At 36.4% G+C, this 19,366-nt stretch overlaps 1 long non-coding RNA gene across 2 annotated transcripts in view; it reads right to left on the bottom strand.

Annotated features, from left to right (window-relative positions):
* The window catches only part of LOC141570617 (uncharacterized), a 38,086-nt gene that overhangs the window by 13,087 nt on the left and 5,633 nt on the right, over positions 1 to 19,366 (bottom strand). For both annotated transcript variants that reach the window (XR_012494824.1, XR_012494825.1), the window contains exon 3: positions 736 to 5,404. This is a non-coding gene — a long non-coding RNA (uncharacterized LOC141570617). The remainder of the gene's footprint in view (positions 1 to 735; positions 5,405 to 19,366) is intronic.

Raw genomic sequence — 19,366 nt, 5'->3', positions numbered from 1 at the left:
TTTCTTAAAACATGCATTGTTAGGATCTTAATTAGCTTATTTATGTTTGTTTAGATAGATACACAGATAAAACATTTCTGATCCAGATGTGACGATCTCAGCACTGTCATTTACCTTTCAAGGATCATAGAATTTTTGCTTTTAACACATTCCCTCGAGTACCTACATGTTTTCATTATAAACCAGTAGTTGAAAAAACATGTCAGATGCTAAATTCAAATCCACCATGCAGGTAACATGGGAAAATATAACAACTGTTTTGGAAGAAAATGTCTTGAAGTCAGTCAACTTATATAAAATCTTAAATGATTTGCCAATGAATGATAATTAGCATTTATGTTACAAGTACAAATGTTAAACAATTTCTGTTTAACTACTATAGGACTGAAATTATTTTTGTCAAATATGCATAAAAATCTTAAGCTAAAATGTCTGTTTTATAACTAAACTAAAAGTGTAGTGATATAAACGTAGAATTTGTAATTTCTACAGTTTAAATTATGAAACAAAAAGAACAAAATAGTTTAAACTCTAGAGCACTTAAACCCTTTTAATACTTAATACATTATATGAAATCTCAAAGAATTTTCAGCACTCAAGGTAATAATTTCTTATATGAATATTCCATAACTTATATGTCCAAGTAGACTGACAACAGAAATATTTCTAGAGGTTCACATTCACTAGAGTAAATGAAAATGTAAGTATGCTTGTGTAAAAGTTAAAATAACTCACATTATTTTCCTAGTAAATGCTTCCTAGTCTTCATCAATCATTATTCTAAAATATAAAGAATTATTTATATAATGCAAACAATATAATCAATGAAAGAATATATGCAGATAATGCAAGATAACTGAGCTTATAATACATAACACCTAAAATACTTAATCGTTTTTATGACTACATACTTAATAATTTATTTCTACTTCATAAAATAGTAAAAATGCCATTTTCTACTTTTTAAAATGCACAGTTACAAACATTTTTCTCTCACATAATTGTTCATTAAATAATATGCATTTGCAATTAAAAAACTAATGTATTTATACATATTCATTTTTCTACATTTATTTATTGAATAAAGTTTAGAGTTGGTTAGGCCAGCATGGAAACAAAGTTCATGATGTTATTTTGAACTCTATAAACTCTTTTAATTTGCAAACAGGTAATTAGATGAAAAAACTGGAATGCACTAAAAAAGTATCTGGAAAACAATAAATACTTTATGCAAGAAATATTAGTGTTATAATCACTAAAAGCAGAAGTATGCACATATATAATCATCTAAAGAATGTCGGTCTCTAACTTCAGTTAATTACTAAATGGTCATTTTAAAATGTTTCTTAATGAGATTACAAATATATCTTTTGGTTAAACATGAATAATAAGGAATAGTTTGATTTTTAATAAAAATATCAAAATATAAGACTAACTTCATATATGCATATTAATTATGAGAAAATAATTAAAACATGCATACCTTCCAAAACAGTATCAATATAATTAAAAATACTCTTAGTGGAAATGAAACCATTAATATACATAGCCAGTCTGCAACAGATTATTGGTATTATGAAAATGTGAGTGTTGAGTGCTAGTAGCTGTTATTTGCCATTTGTTGGGTAAAGTGTAAAATAAGCAGGACGTTTGAATCTATTTCCTTAACCATGGTGAATAAACACCATCATGAAAACATTAAAAGTTTGCCTTTTGGAGAGTGCCTTGGAATTCATGTACTAAATGGGTTTTAATATAAAGAACCATCTCATCAGTAAAATGGAACTTCAGAAAGTCATATTTTGGAGTATCATAGCAAAGTGTGCACTGTATGTAAAGTTTACCATCACAGCAATTCTTCATAGAAAAGAAATTCTTAAATCTGAGGTTATCAATCTGATGTGTTTGAGTATTGTACTCATTTAGAAATAGCAGTTAACAATGAAAGAAAACTCTTAAAAAGCATTGACTTTTATACTTCATTCTAACAAAACAATTCGCTATTTACGTATTTCACAGTTAATCTCCATGCTAAATCTGAAAGTATGTTCTCAATAACAACTATAATAAAAAAGTGTTGGGATAATGACACAAGATGATAAAAGCACGGGAAATGCTTATTTGAGGATATAATCTCTTTCACATATATGAGCTTTAAGTAGAAATGAAGTAGGATAAATGTTCCACGAAAAGTTACCAAGAGGATTTCTGTAGAATATAAACATATCAAAACGTGATAGAAAATCTTCCTAGCCTCCAATCCCTGTTGACAATGTCTTTGTGATGTGAGATATATAGATCTATAAAATTATGTGCAAATAAATTTTATAAGAGTTCCTCACCATCTTTAGCTAATTAATTTACTTAGTTTTGTTGGTGGAAGTTTGTTGGTAAGGCAGAGATAATGCTCTGTGTTCAGCAATACGTTATTTTTCCGAAACACACAGCTAAATTACATTCCCAAACCTCTTCTGCAGTTAGGTTGGTCCATATGACTTCTGGCCAATGGAATAAGGTATTTTTTCAGAATCCTCAGCAAGTTTTCTTTCCTCCCTACCCAATGCAGAGTATCCAGTGGAGGACTCTAGGGTGCTAAAAGATGGCAGAGCCACTTCTGGGTCCTGAAGAACTGAACAGAACTAAATGGAACAAAGACTCACTCCCACTTTCTACCTGATATGACATAAATAGTAGTAAATCTTGATAATATTAAGCCACTGAGACTTGGGAAAGACTAGAAGATTATTTATTCATTAATTTATTCCTCAAATATTATGAATAATAAAGAATTATAGTGGACAAAAATAAAATTTTGCACTTCAGAGGAAGGCAAAGTGGTAATTGTACTGGTTCTAATTATTAGAGTAGGAATAGTTTTTAGAAACTATATGATCTCAAGTATTCTGCAGTTGGTCCCTGTTAAAGTCTTACTTCCCTAATCCTACACTGAATTTATGTCATCTTTATTAATATTATATTATTATTACTCTTAGTGATAAATGCTTAAAGCATTAGTTACCATTCATTTCTTGCCATACCTTGGATAGAGCTAAGCACTTCACGTGATTTATTTAATTTCAAAGAGACCATATGAATTGTTTTTGGCAATATAGTCATTTTACAGGAAAACTGATGTCTATAAGAGTTAAGATGATCTCATACCATGTTTCCCCGAAAATGAGACCTAGCCGGACAATCAGCTCTAATGTGTGTTTTGGAGCAAAAATTAATATAAGACCCGGTCTTATTTTACTATAATATTAAGACCCAGTATAATATTATATCATACCATATAATACCGGGTCTTATATTAATTTTTGCTCCAAACGACGCATTAAAGCTGATTATCCGGCTAGGTCTTACTTTTGGGGAAACACGGTAGTAAATGGTGAATCCAGAACTTAAGAGGTCTTGTTTGAGCAATGGTAATTTAACTAATCTCCTACCCACAAACAGAAACATACAGGTGTATGTTCATTTTGTAGATCACAGAAAAGGCTGACAGGAAGGGTTTACCTTTGCAAATATCGGGCATGCCAAAAATATGTATACCAGTGGGTACTTTGGTCATGGTAGCTCAAGCAGTAGTTTGCCGTAATCAGAAGTATCTGGACACTTTGAGCACCTCTTGTAATTGCAGAAGTCAAACGTGACCTTATATTCATATTTTGTTATTGGTATATATTATTACAATTTTAATACAGTTTTACTTTCTTAAATGTGTATACATTTTCTTGCACCCTCTGTATATTATAATCCTTGATCTGCCTCTCATAGTGGAAAGCTTACACCCTTATTTTATCAACATGCCAAAAATTGATCCGTCTATCAAAGGTAGATGCACAGTAATCACTAATCTTTTTACCCAGAAATCAAATTAATTACTTATAATGAATAATTTAAATGAAAAAAACTTCACTGTAGGCCTGGAATATAATACTTATTCAACTAAAGGTAACTACCATTATAGACAATATATTTGATATTCATAATAGATAAGTATATATTCTAGAAGCAGAGATGTTAGGTTGGTGCAAAAGTAATTGCAGTTATTTTTTTGCAGTTCTTGCAGTTATTTTCAACCCTTTGCTTAATAGCATCAGGTTGAAATAGCCTGATATTCATTTACAGTAGGAATGGCCTTGTCACTGGGATAAAGTCCACTCCCTCATCTCTGAACCATTTGGATAGGCTCTGCAGTACTTTTAACTTTCTTTTATCTGCTCTCATGGCTAAAATACTTTCTGTGGTTATGTCAATACCTTCAACCCTGCTGCTCAGGAATTTATCTGTTCTTTTAACATAACTTTGCACATCCTTGTGCCGATCTTATCTGTGTCGATCGATCGTAAAGTTTAACAATCAAAAGACAAGTTCATCTTGCATTCTTTATTTCAAATTTCTTGCCAACACCTGTCTCATTATAATCTATAAAAACAAACCAAAAACATGACAAAAATGGAAAAAATTAATTCCAGAATAAGATAATGCTTACTGAAAATCCTCGATATTGCTGAGAAATGAGTGAGGTAAATAATAACAGCTGTCCTCTTTTTCTTTCACTTGGGCTAGAAGCAGTGTATGGACAAGATTCAGTGAATCAACTTAATACACATCTTGATTGTTAGGGTAAAGCTCTCCAAACTCCTCCTACAAGAGGCACCATCTTTCTCTTTATAATGATACTGAATCCCATACTCAGCTAGAACTGTTGCTCTGGAAGGAGGTATGGCCCAGAATAAATCAAAGCTGACATACAATGTCAGGGAATGATGGTGCTATGCCAGGTGCACCCCATCAATGAAAAAAACTAAGCTTGTTCAAGCTTTATGCTGCCATAGCACCGTGCGCTTCAAGAGCAAAGTGTAATGCTGCAGTCCTAGTGTTCCTTTTTCCAACTAGGCAAAAGCCAAGAGGAACATTTTCCCACAAACAAGTGTGTGGGAGATAGTAAATGCAATAATAAGGCTAATTAACCCATCAGGGTGCTTCAAGACTGGAATGATTCAGTCAGACAGAAACAAACGATTTTTATTCCTTTATTATTATTTCTTCTTTATCTGTGGAGCCAGAGGGTGAGAAGAGGACCAAGAATTCAGACATGGGAAAGATGAATGAACTTAGGAACCTATTTAGTAGTTTCCAGTCCGCAGGATACTATAGAGAAAAGTATCCCCTCTCCCCCAAAAAAACAATGCTGAAGCAACTTTCTCTGGAGACATATCATTCATACTTAGGGAGTTCCCAGACACCTTTCTGCCTGGATCCAGATACTTTTCATTGAGTTGGAGAACATATATTTGGAAACCTCTGATTGTTAACAGCACACCGATGAACAGTTATCCTTTGGTGCGAGGTGGACCATCATGCCATCAACCTTCATTGTACTGCCAATGAAAAACCTCTGAAAATAATATGAAAAGGACAAGAAAATAGATGATCAGTACAGAAAAGGCAAAACATCTTAGTAACAGAGAAACAAAGATAAAAATTAAGTTATAAAAACAAAAAACTGTTTTAAACTTTATTGATGTATTTGTAATGTTTTAAATTGTTGCGGTGTTATAGTATGTGGTTAAGCTTACCAAATTTTATTTTTATTAGTAGAATTAATTTAGTTGATAATAAAAGGATGGAAATTTCATTATCTATGGTGTAGAAATTTGGTAAGATCTAAATACTCGAGCTATTTCAGTAAAGCAAAAAAGAACACGTGAAAACTTGTGTGTAATTGAGTATAGGCAAAGTCATTCTCCCAAAAAATGAGTAAAGAAAGTGAGAGAATTTAAAAGAAAAAATGCCGAGAGTTAATTTTGAAAAAAAATTTGTTGCAGATCCTAAAACCCTAATTAACTTATTCTATTCAATTCTTAGCAACAGTAAAAGATAAGACATAGAACACCAGACTCAACCAACTATCACATGGTTTCACTTGATTCCGCTTAATAACAGTGTCCTATAGTCAACAACAAGCTGAACCATATAAATGGAGAGAAATCAGGAGAAACATAAAATTCTAAAATAAAATATTCCAAAGAAAAAAACTAAAGAAATATCTAAATAAAACCCCTGAAATGAGATAATTACTCTCTGGCAGAACTAACGAATGGGGGGAAAAAATCAAAGTTGAATGAAAGCTTTATTACATTTCCACTACTACTGAAGAATAGCTTGAGGTATTTTGTCCAAAAGTGGTTTTTTGAACAATTACTTTTTGGTTTGTGGGATTTTTCCCCCCCAAACATTAAAGCTTAATAATATGTGCATAACAGAAAAATAATGAGCTATTAAACTTTACCTAAGACTCGTAAAGATTACTTTCAAGAAAGAATCTCATACTCAATTGTAATGTTGGAGGAAACTTCCATTTTTCAGAATAACATGTTAGTCCTAGGAAGTTATGTTCTGGGAGGCAGGATTTGACTTTCAAGTTCTAAAAAGTCATTATCATAAGGCTCTGCTTTAGTCGTGTAACTACAAATTGGATCTGGGTTTCCCTTTCTAAAAATGGGAAATCAAAAGGAATAAAGTACTAACCATATTTATAATCTTTAAATTTATGGGAAACATGATGACTATCACTCATTATTGAGTAGGGCTTTAGTTTGTCTTGTCTACAACAATTAAATGGGGTAATATACAAAGAGGAAGGCACATTCAACCACATACATTTTTTAATCAGAAAAAGAAAATGCTCAGATCCTGTGAATTACCTGTCCTGTTTCATAGGTAGCACCTGTAGTGCTACCACACATCTGTAGAAGCACAGTATCAGCCAACTGTTAATCAAGGATCACTTCCCTTCAAAGTGACTGATGATCCACCGTTAAAACAACTTATAAAAATAACTTCTGCATGGAAAAGGTGCTTCAGGGTTTCCAGACACATCTCACCATTCCTGCTAGCTTAATACAAGTTTGAAAGTTGATTTCTCATTAATATTTAAAGAAGAAATGACTTCAGAACAAATTTTAAATGATCCATTACATTTTAGAAATAAAATGTTATTGGCATTATTTTCATCTCAATTACAAGGAATAATAATGTCCAAGATTGGCTTTTAAAACTGTTAATGAGCCCTGGCAATGTGAAAAAGATATGGATTAGGTAGATGTAATGAGATATGATTAAAGGGTGCAAGCACTGAAGGGTGTTGGAGAAATTCTTTTCAGAAAGAGTATAATTAGTGTCTGATAAAAGTACTTAGTAGATAAGATTTTTGAAGAAGAAAGGTTAAGATAAACACATACTTTATGACAAACCTGCTTAATTTTTCCCCTTTGGTTCTCTTACATACTCAATATTATGTTGAAGTTTCATACATAAATAATGTTTGTCGAATACTTGATGCAATTCTACCAGACAATTAGAGTGGTTTAATTGCCAGGCACAGAGAGCAGAAAATGTGTTGAAACATCTTATTCCATTTTCAGTGTACATTTCTTTGTTGATTTATGTAATGTAGCTAATAATATGCAACCTACCCTAGTTTTAAACAAACAAATGAACTTCTAAAAAGCAAGCTTCCCATAAGTTGCTAAGCAACTCCAAAGGCACATTTTATTAATTGAATAAATAACGTTTAGATGACAAATCCTTAAGGAAGATTTCTTTTCTAACTCCATTTTATGAAAAGTAGAAAATCCAAGCAGGTATCCTTCTGCTTTTCCTGTTTCTAAGGCCTCAGGGCTAGGAAGAGACACTGCCATTTTCAAAGCTACATTTGACTCACTAAACAAATAAAACATTTCTTCAACTGACACTGTTACTATAACAGAAGTTAGGTTCTGGGACTCATTTGTGTAGCTCTCCAGAGTTAGAACTCATGCTTCATTCCCGTAATTGAAGGTTTCTCAACCTGGGCATTACTGATATTTTGGACCTGAAAATTCCTTGTTGTGAGGGGTTCTCCTGTACATTGTAAGATGTTTAGCAATATCTAGCCCTGGCCTCTAATGACTAGATGCCAGGAGGGGCTCCATAGTTGTTAACAGCTAAAAATGTCTCCAGACATTGCCAAATGTGCCCCTTGTGGGGGAAGGGATGTTCAAAATCACACCCAGTTCAGAACTACTGCAACTGAATAATGAGTAAATATGAATGATGGGTAAATGACTAACTTCAAGTCACCATCAGTCACCTAATATTCCCTAGCACCACCAGCAATGAAAAACAAAGGGGTAGTACTGATTGCAGTGGCAGTGTGGCTCTTGTCCTATCCAAGGCTCATCACTAACTTTATCATTTCAATGTAATTTCCATTATATAAAAATTGGGGAGAATTCAGGCATACAATTCTGAAATCTATGTAACTTTACTAACAATTGTCACCCCGATAAACTTTAAAAAAAAATGGGGAGAAAGGTCCTAATGATGGCTCAGTCTATAGCTACTCTGTAATAATATCTCATTCTAGAACTGTACCCAAATCTTTTCTCTTACTGTTTCTTCCTCAGTTTTCACTACACTCAGTGGCTGGATAGAATTATTTTGAATATAAATCTCAATTTTAATCATGCCATCCTCTGCTCATAGGGCATCGGTCTCTATCACATCTAGCAAATACACACTCCTCTGGTCTTTAAAGTTTCCTACAAATTACCACCAAATTCCACCTCATCAAACATCTGTCTCATTCTCCATGAATGCCACCTTTACCCACCCCCAACAGAGCTTCCATATTCCAGTCTTCTTATGTGACACATAAACGACAAATTCATTTCCACCATGAAAGTTTTCCTAATTAATCCTTTATTTCTTATCAGTATCATATTTCTGTTAAAAGAATGACATGACTGCCAATTAATCTGAGGCAATTATTTACTGAATGTTTGCAATATGCCAGATACTGAGTATTCCTTAGTAGCTGTTTCCATCAATTCACATTTATATTATTTATGCACAACTAGATTGTAAGTTCCCAGAGGACAAGAATGAATCTTATTTGTATCCCTCTGCTGCTTCTTAATAATGATGCTAATAAATACACTTTAAATTTGATTAGCAATTATAACTTTCAAATTACTTTCATGGTTGTTACCTTATTGCTTATATATTTTCACTGTTTTACAGTCAATGAACGTGGAACATTAATGCTCTAGGGACTGGTCTACAGGTTACACAACTAATGCTCTGTAGAATATGCATTTAATATATGTTGACTGACTGAATCCAGTCTCACCAATTCACAACGATAAAATTTCTCTCCTGGTTCCAAAAAGTTCTTACGGCATTTAAAAACAAATATTATTGTAAAGAACAAGAACAGCTGAATGATACAGAAGACACAACATAGACGTGAATTAGGGTTGGCAAGGGTTAAACTATAACGTAGCTTGAAAGCAAAAGAGAAATCTCTTAGTTTTTGCCTCAAATTGGCTACAAGAGATTAACTTCATCAGGTCTTGACCTCTTACCACAGAAAGTAAAACTTTGAAAACAAAACAAAATGGAAAAGCCATAGAAGAGGTAATAAACCCCCAAATTCTAAAAATCACAGCATTTTACCCCATATATAAGAAGTTCAAGAAAACATTTTCAACAACTCTAAGAGATTTCCTCCCAGTTTTTGAATGTCCCTAAAAAAACATCAAAATACCTATAAAAATCATTTATTAACCTTTCAACTGACTTCAACCAAACACCAGAAGTCAGAGGTCAGCCCATGTCTAAGGATACCCACTAACCCTAAGGACCACGGCCCCTAAGAAGCAACATCATTTATTCAGTACTTCTTTCAACATTTATTGCATGCCTACTAAGTGCAGGTACTGGCTTAGCCCTAGGAGTTAAAAAGGCCTACATCTCAGTTGTTCATGTGAATTTATGCAGAGAATTCAGAAAGAGCAGGTGATCTGAAAAGACCAAAAAAAAAATGCACCTTAACTCTCAACCTCTGGCCCCCCTCCACTCCACTCTACCCCCTAACCCTACCCTGTCAAGTTTGATGAAGTGAAGAAATCAGAGGAAATTCAAAATAAAATGAAGGGAACTGGTAAAGGTCCCATCAGCCACCTGAAAGATGCACAAAACAGTTCTCAACCATATCTTTCAGCCACGTGAGTGGACGGAAGTGCAGGAGCCCACGAGGCGGAAGTGCTAGGGGTAGGGCAGGTACAGGGCCCCCCAGGGACCGGAAATGCGGACCTGGAGTGCGCGGGACAAATAGCCCTCGGCAGGGCTTCACTCCAGAGCAGAGGCCTTTCAGGGTTTTTTGTGACCACAAGGCCCTGTCATATCACAGCAGGCTTTCGGCAAAATAGGGATTTTTGAGCTTTTCCGAAGAGGTTCCTAAATGTGGCGGTAAGCTTGACGTGAGTGCTTCAGGGAAAGGTCTGTGCTCCTCACCCCGAGTTTTCCTAGGCGATTCTGCGCGCCCCACACGGTGCGGGGCGGGGCACCCACACCTAGCTGGCCTCGAGGGGTGCTGACGTGCCCGGCGTGTGCCGAGCGGCGCCGTCTGCCTGAGGGGGGAAGACTGAAGTGCGAAGCGGGAGGGTCCCGGGCGGCCAGGGTGTTAGAAGGCGGGCACTGTCGGGCGCCGGCGCTCCGATGACAGCACAGAAAGTGTGTCTGTGGAGGGAGCTCGTAGAGGGGTCGGGGGTCTTTGTTCTCGCCGCTCACCTTCCGCGAAGCCCGCCGGGCTCCGGGTAGTGAATGTGGTAGAGCTCGGGCTCCAGCCGCTGCGGAAGCCGGGGCTCAGGCGGCGGCGCTTTGGGAGCCTCGGAGGGGACTGGGGGGGTTGGGGCGTCACCGGGCTCTTCTGTTATTAAATAGCTAAGAATCAGGTTGCCTCCAGGATTTTTATCCAGGGTATATAAAGGAAGATAGAAAGTCGGAGTTGGTTTCAGTTTGTCTCCCCCCCCCCCCCCGCCCCCGAATTAATTCTGAAGCGCTGAGCCTGGCGTGCAAATGCGGGAGCCTTTGGAGAAGGAGCGCCTCTTTTCCTCTCTCTCAATCTCTCTCTCTTTCTCCCTCCCTCTCCCCATGGATAGAGTCGCCCCCACCCGCACCTTCATCCCACTCACATCATTGGACCATTTCAGGAGTCCCTTCCTTACATATTCAACAAAACGCAAAACGACCATAGCACTCCACTCGCTCTCAGCATCAGGCAACCAACTTACAGCCGACTAGGCGAGCTAGAGAGTTTCTTGCTGGTCTTAATTTAAATGCACCAGCCCTGTTTGTTCCCAAGGATGTAGAGGGGAAGTGTTTGGACCCGGCGCTAAAGGTCAATAGATCTTCACAGCATGTTTATAAGATCACTTTTAAGCGTTCCTCAACCTAATGGTCACTGGGAATTAGGTTGTGAGAGGAAATAGCTTTCAAACGTATGACACCTCACTCTCTACTCTCTTTGAATGTCCAAAGATGGAATGGAAACTCTTATGTTAATTTCCAGAGGATCCCTAACTCCCCCTTCCCTGCACTGCTTGCCCCCTACCATCCTGGGAATGGGGAGAAACCCTGGGAATGGGGATCAGTGGCCTCAGAACTGAGCACCCTAACAACTTCTGATTATAGAGAGGAGGAGGAAGTATGGAGAAAAGAAATGGGAAGGGGAAAAAAAAACATTTGTGTTCATTTACACATTTCCTGTGCAGAACAAAAAAGTCCCACCATCAGCAAAAGAAGTCTCTTCCTCCAAAATAGCAGCCAAAGAGGGAAAATTAGAATATGCATAAATTCCTTCATTTTCTTTCGCAGAGAACACGATTTCCGGCAGATTTGTATTTAAACTGCTCGATTAATCACAATCTCTAAACAGCATTTTACTTAGCATCTTCCTAAAACTCACCTAAGGAGTATTGCTCTCCTCCCACTATTCTGTTTTGAAGCCTCCCTCTTCCCTATTCTCCAACTGCGAATGAGAATTTCTTTGATAAGACTGTATTTTTCCTGTTCATTGTTTTCTTTTCAATACTAGACTGATGCATTGGACTATAATACAAGCTGGCTGCTGTCTGTGAAGCCATAACTGCAAGTGAGAGCCTAGTGGAAAGGATACGTTTTTGAAATGTGTTGTTAAAAGAACAAACATGATAGGACCAGTAGGCTTTTGCAGTTCCTCTCATGGCATGGCATCCTTTCCAATTCTACACAAACCATATCCTTTCACCATTAGCAATAGATAGGATGCTTGGACATGTCCACCCTCCAGATCATCCTCCTTCCCATTTTTAAGGAGCATGATAGACAATTACACAACCCTATTCAAAGGAGTATTATTCTTCATAAATATTCGGAGTGCCAGTCCCTTAAATCCCCCCACAGTCCATCTCTAAAATATTTGCTTTGCCACTTAATGCAACAGATCTGGCTATGTCTGCATTGAAAAATCTTTGTTGGAAATGTTATTGAGCATCGCTTGAAGCCATTCCCTTTCTGAAATAGCATTGCTTGACTTGGGCTTACCTCTCCTGTCTTTGAAACTGTATATATTTCTTTTATTTAATAGTAGGATGTTAATGTTTAAAAAATGAAATTACATCTTGGTTTACTGAAAATGTATATAAATCTTAATTCCACTCACCCCTAAATTCCTTACTCTTTTTGCACACCCCAAGATAGAAAGAAATCTATATGTGCTTCATAATAAAAATCTAAACAAAATGTAATGGTTCTGGCTTTCTTTCAGTGTTTACAGATCACAAATAAACCCCAATTATTGGTGGTTAAAAAGTCAGAAATGCTAATATTTGTTTAGTTCTTAGTTTCTACAAAATAAACATACATATTTGAACTATGCAGCATGGTGTATATGATACATATGTATAAGCATTTAAATATCTGGGTTATGTTGGCTAAAGGTTTTTTAAGATATTGGAATATAGAAGCCTATTAATTTTGTTAAATGGGTGCATAAATTGAGTGCACATGAATTCTGCATAATTTTTACTACTTTGTGAAATAACAGTTTCTTTACTTTCTATCAAATATTCCCACTACAAAAGTATAAAAACTTTTTTTTTTTTTAGTTAGGCATGTCTCCAATGACTGAGAGGTTCTCAGTTATATACAATTAAAATCAAAGGGTTTGAAAATAAATTCTTAACAGCCATATTTAGGGGGTTGTATATAACAGGATTGAGGGGCACTTTTACTGGCGTTGACTTTTTTTAAATTATCTTATTGAAACAAATTATAGTTTTCTCTTAACCAGAGAAACAATTCAAACATAAAAAAAAACACAATAACTGAGAATATTGTCCCTAAAGTATTATTTAATTAGAATTGGATTTTATATGTAAAACTCCAGTTTGAGTTCAGGTTGCAGAGCTATACTTCTGGAAGAGTTGAAATGAACTTAGTTATTAATTATTATTAGTGCAGGGGAAAAGCCTGGGCTACCATTGAAGAGCAGAGCAATATACAGTTGCAGCCAAAGCCGCCTTTCTCCCGTTGCAGACTAAGCATCACCTCAGTGAATTTATCCCTAGAAATGAAAGCTCCTTGTTCTTTGCTAATCTTTAGTGAAATCATATTCTCATGAACTGGAATATTTTCATACTTTTTTTAAGTGAACAGAATAGACGGAAATGAAAAAGAATTGTTCAGCCTCCCTGCTGTGAAAGGTGAAGAGGTGGATGCATGTACAACCAGCAGGGAAGTTGCGTCCTTTTTTTCCCTCCCTTTCATCCTTTAACTACTGTTTGGTTTTGGTTATGGATTGTGTGTGTGTGTGTGTGTGTGTGTGTGTGTGAGAGAGAGAGAGAGAGAGAGAGAGAGAGAGAGAGAGAGAGAGAGAGTTTGAAGACAGTATCTAAAGGAAAAAAGTTTTCTAGAGGACAAAACTGGGCATTGATATAGTTATGCCTTTCTTTTTGTAATTTATTTCTTAACAAGCACGCAGATGTTGTTTTCTCATAAATTTTCAGGGCTACATTAATTTACAGAAAAACAGAACAAAGCAAAAATATTTAACAGTTACCCTTCCTTGTTCCCAAACTGCCCTTCTATATAGCTAATGTCCTTTTCCATTTGGCCCTAGCTGCTGGGCTGCCAGGGAATTTCTATCTCAGTCTTCACTCTCTTCTCCTATAAACCGCCCTTCCTCTCCTAATCAGCTTTTTTTCCCCTCTACAAATGAAGGCAGTTATCAAACAACCTGCTTTAACCCCAGCATCTTCCTGACAAACATTGAGTCTAATTCCCTCCCCACCCACTTTTTATTTTCTTTCGTTTCTTTTTTTCTTTGGTGGGGATACAAGGGGCTCGAGAGATGGGGAAAACATTGGACTGAGAAGAGAGTTAGATTTCTGCAGATACATACTCACTGGCAGATTCTTTCCAGCCTAGCCTCAGAAACTGGTGGCTGTTCTCGCACCTAGAATAATAAACCTTGGCAGGTTTACAATTGACAAAAGCACCTCTCTCTCCTCGTAAGGAGACGAGCTTAGCTTTTCTAGCTACACCACCACCAGTTAAATCTTCAACCTCATCTCCTCTCTCCACTTCTACTCCCTTCACTGTATTGTCCCGTTTCTATTCCTCCAGCCCTAAATGACAAAATAATTCATCCAAGGGGACCTAATTCCTAATTTTTATGTCTTGCACCATGATCTGATTTTCTCAAGGCCACTGTTCTCTTTGGACTCACAGGAACCTCATAACTGAGGAACTTTGCCCATCTCAAACTCTTCAGTTCCGGAAACATGATTCCCACATATGACAAGTTACCCATTCACCAGCAGAGCTCCAGCCAGAGCCACCAGGTCCGTCTACTCAAGAATCCCTTCACATTTATGCCTCTGCTCCAGTCTCCTTCCCAGGTTGATTTACTTCTGAATGGTGTCCAAGGGGGACATGCCCATAGCAGTGAAGAAGAATGGCTACAAAAGTACTCAGTGCCATTAAAATGACCTACCATATTAAATCAAGGAAGTTTATTAGACTTCCCTGAGTTGGGCTGGAAGGATCAGCCATCTAACCAGCGAAACAAGAAATCAGAGGAACGCCCCACTACAGTTCTGAAACACAAATTTCGTCTTCATCCTGTCAGCCAGAGAAATTATTTTAAAATTGTTTCCACTATTATTGTTTGCATTATTATTATTAACATTTTATTTTTGTCATTATTGCTGCAGATTTTATTTTATTTGTGTTGTTGCATCTATTATACTATTCAACAGAAGTTTAGGAACATTAGTCAGATTAATTAGTTTATCAGTAATTTAATGCTGAAAACTACTAATTAAGCCAAAAACTAAAAATGATCAGGGATGATTCATACCAATGTAGGATTTGGGAGGAAGGGAATCTAAATTTTGGATATAAAATTTGGCAGCTATGAAAAAAACAGGACTTGGGGATCATAAATATGATAATTGAAATATTCTTAGTCTCTCAACCTCTCCCCCTCCTCCAGATTCAGCCAAGATCATTCTGTGATTTGCTTGGTAGAGGAAAAAATATATATTTGTTTTTGTTGACGGAGAACAAAGACCCCATGCGTGTTCTCCATGTCATTTGCATCTGCACGTGGATTCACTCTGCTTAGGATCACTCAGATAGATAAGATCACTCCCCTCCAAGTTTGCCTCCTTCATCTCTTTGCTCTTGTTATGCACCTCACTGAAGAGGTGCATCATATAAGACAGTACACAATTTCAGCCCTCTCCACAGACAGGTTCCATGGAATATAACTTCAGTAATGCAGTTGTCTCCACAGCAAGCTCTCTGCTCTCTTTCAAACATAATTAATATTTCATAGTATAGTTCATATATATGTATATGTGTATATATATACATATATAAGTATATGTACATATATATATACATATATATGTCATAAACACACACAGACTCACCCTCTAGCTTTGCTGTTTGTGCACCTAAAACAGAAATGGATGTGGCTCTTTCACTGACTCCTAACTCAGCCCACAGAAAAGAAAACTGTTTAGGGAACAACTTCATAGTCTGTTGTGTGCCCCAAAATATTAAAACAATAAAAAAATGCAAGCCCCTACTTTTTGATAGTCATTTCTGTCAAATTTCCTAGAAAATAAAGGCTACTCTGAATTGATATTCTGATACATTCACTAGATAACAGTTAAAATCAACAAAATCACTGCCCTAAACTAGTTGTTGTCTCTTCCAAGTTTTGATGATGGAAACTGAATTTGAATACTTTCCATTTTAAGTCAGTTTGGGTTAAACTGACACATATATAAAAATTAGCACCCATAATAACAAAACTGTGACTTCCACAAGAAATTGCTTATTCTGTCAAATACCTCAGTTTTATGTTTTAGGTGGATTAATTCATTTAGTTGCAATCAGTTGTATATTGACATACATGTGTAAAATAGATGGTCAAAAAGACTGACAGATACATAGATGACAGTATGGCCAGTAGGAACTGAGGGATCAAATGCTGCTGAGCTTCCATATCCCTAATACTTCATTTGTACAAGCTGATTACAATTACTAGAGGACAGATAACCTTTCAGACTGTAGGACATAACACGTTTTCCATGTTTAATAAAGAAGATACATAGTCTATAGTACTTAATCTAATGAAAATATAAACCTTACTCTTCCTATTTTGTTTTTGAGTTAAAGAAGCTAGTTATTTGGAATACACTGATTTCCAAGCATCTTGGCCATTTTGTTTGTGAATGTATATAAGGTGTTGGCAGGGGAAACATTTTACACATCTCCACAAAATTTGTAGAACGGATATGTAAAAGGGGTTTTTTAAAAATCTTTTGAGGTTTTATTTTCTTCATGTGGTTTGTGATGTTTGTAACTATGAAAGATTTTAAAATGAACAAGGAAAGGAGCACATGCAGCTGATTTCAAGTAGATCTTTTAACTGGATGGGAAAGACGCAGAATATTTCCCTAGTGTGGTTGTGCAAAAAAAAAAGGGGGGGAGCGGGGAGACTGGTTTGTGAAGAACTCACTTGTGCTTTTTGTTATTGTTTTAGATGGTAGCCTATCAGGGTTCCTTTCCCATTACTTTCTTCCGAACTGTCTTCCTTGAAAGCATAAATGTGGGAACTACTTAGCCATTCATTTCCTCACAGGTTAACATATAAACAGCAAGTATTTTAGTTAAATTTTCAATAGAAAAAAATCTTTACAAGTTCAGAGGTTATCTTAGTACAAGACCAAGTTACCATTCCCAGTTGATTAGATACAGTTAACTTGGTATTTGCCTCTACTGAGCTATATAAAACATATAAAGGTAAGATTTTTACAGTATTGACGAGCAATGATGTGTAAGCTATCAAAAAGAAATTCTTGGACTTTTTATATTTTTCTTCCTTGTTTTCCTTTTCTTTTGATTTGTTTTTGAGGCAGTGATACGACTATTTCTCTGGTTCTCCAATGAAGTTTTGTTTGGCTCAGATTAACATTAAAGAAGATCACATATACGGTTGGAAAATATTGTTATTTTTCTTTAATGGGGAAAATTGGACGCCCACGTGTCAGATCTGTGGTTTTCCGAGGGGTAGTGGAAATGGTACTGACATCACTTTGCACTTTGACAATCGGATTTGGTTAGGGTACAAGTTGTTTGTTTAACCCGACAGCTCGGTGCACCCCGTCGCACGCTTTGCACACTCATTAAAACGATTATTCACGACCTGTCGAGTGTTTTCGGGTTCATTCATAGGAAAGGCTTGGAGCGAGCAAGAGCAATTCAAGTCAACACTGTCCACTACGGTGATACACGTGAGGACGAGCTGGTGCGTGCGTAAAAAGACGGAGGGAGGGGTGGGTGAGCACACCCTAGCTCTAAATCCTGTTCATCCGATGCTCTGGAATCTCAATCTCGAAAGAATGCCAAGAGTGCTTGGTCCTAAAGGGCCATGTTCCTGTGTTAGCTTCAAGGGCTTGGCACAGGACAGAAAAATAAAATAAACAAACTCAAAGCTCTCCCTCGGCTCCTCCTTTCAACCTTCTGCAAAGCTTGAGGTCCCTGGGCTCGCCCACCTTCTGTCTGCAGCCGCCGGACTGCGAGGCTCCACCTCTCACAGCGCAGATGCTGAGGTTAAGTAGTTTCAGGAAACCTCGCCAGGGTGAGGAGATTAATTCCTTTTCCATCTCCCAAGGCCCTTTCGTCCTCAAGAAAGAATTCGGTTAATTTTCCTCCCTATATTCCTCGCAAATACTGGAGGGAGACGGGGAGCTCAAGAGAGAAAGAATAGGAGTGTAAACTGTATTTGGTAGATGTATTCCAAATAATTAGCAAGGAAAGATTTATCCTTCAAACAGCAAGAAAAGCCCTATAAAACGAGGAATAAATAGCCCTCGATAAATTAACGCTACTTTTATTTTTTAATTTCCAAGTCATCTTTCAGGATTTTGTAATGACAATAAGAGAAGCACAAACTCGAAAGCATCCTAGTCTCCCACTATAGCTTTATATGTATAAGATACACCCCGTGGTCTTTCGTTATCTTATTTGTTCCAATGAGCCCTGGTGCATAACATTCACTAGTGAGCTAATAGTTAAAGAGAAATGCGTATCTTTATAAGGTATAATGGTACACATACGCTAAATAATAGCATAGATGAGTGTAGGTATTTGGTATGTACTGAAGAACTCTGTAGTATCCTGTTCAGCATAAGTATCCCTGGCATAATTTAGAGTCAATAAATGATTTAAAACAAGGCCATTTCTATATTCAAATCTTTCTGCTCCTTGATTTTTCATCTACAGCATTAGTAAACCCAGCAGCCACCTTATTATCAGGGTAACCTAGTCATGCCAACAGAAAACAGACGACAAGCCTTATTCATCAGTTTTATTCTATCATATCTGATATCATAAAATTGTCTGTTTTTCTGTTTTATTGAAACACCTCAATGCAAGAGAAGAATGGAAGTTTCCAAATAGCATGAGGTTTTAATCAGAAACAGGTTCCTAATGGCTGAAAAGCAAGTACGAATAATTTCATAAACTCTTTGGGTTGCCATAATTCACTATCAGGTTTACTTAAAATTGATCTGTCAAGTGTGTTTCCTATAAAAGTGCTTTCATTAAAACCAACCTGTGATAATAATCAAGAGGCAGATGCTGAAATATGTAAGTAAATAACCGAAAGCCTCTGCATAAATATACACAAATCAATGCAGTAATAGACAACACTATCGATGTAGGAATGATCGATTTTAGTTTTCCAACCTGCAATCAGAGCTCAAAATGTATAATTAAAAGTATATTTTCCAACTCTGCTAATACTATCTCCACTACCAAAATAAATAAATAAATAATAACAAGCCCTGCTGCCAGTTCTACCTGATTTTACTTCATTCTGTTTGAAGTACTTTGGATGAAATGGGAGGAGTACTCTACGTTTTCTAAAAAAGCTTTGCCAACTTTAAAACTACATCACTAATTATAAAAATTA

The sequence above is a fragment of the Rhinolophus sinicus genome, linkage group LG03 (genome assembly GCF_036562045.2).
Source record: "Rhinolophus sinicus isolate RSC01 linkage group LG03, ASM3656204v1, whole genome shotgun sequence".
In the NCBI taxonomy this organism is placed as follows: Eukaryota; Metazoa; Chordata; class Mammalia; order Chiroptera; family Rhinolophidae; genus Rhinolophus; species Rhinolophus sinicus.
This window is presented reverse-complemented; position numbering and strand designations above follow the sequence as displayed.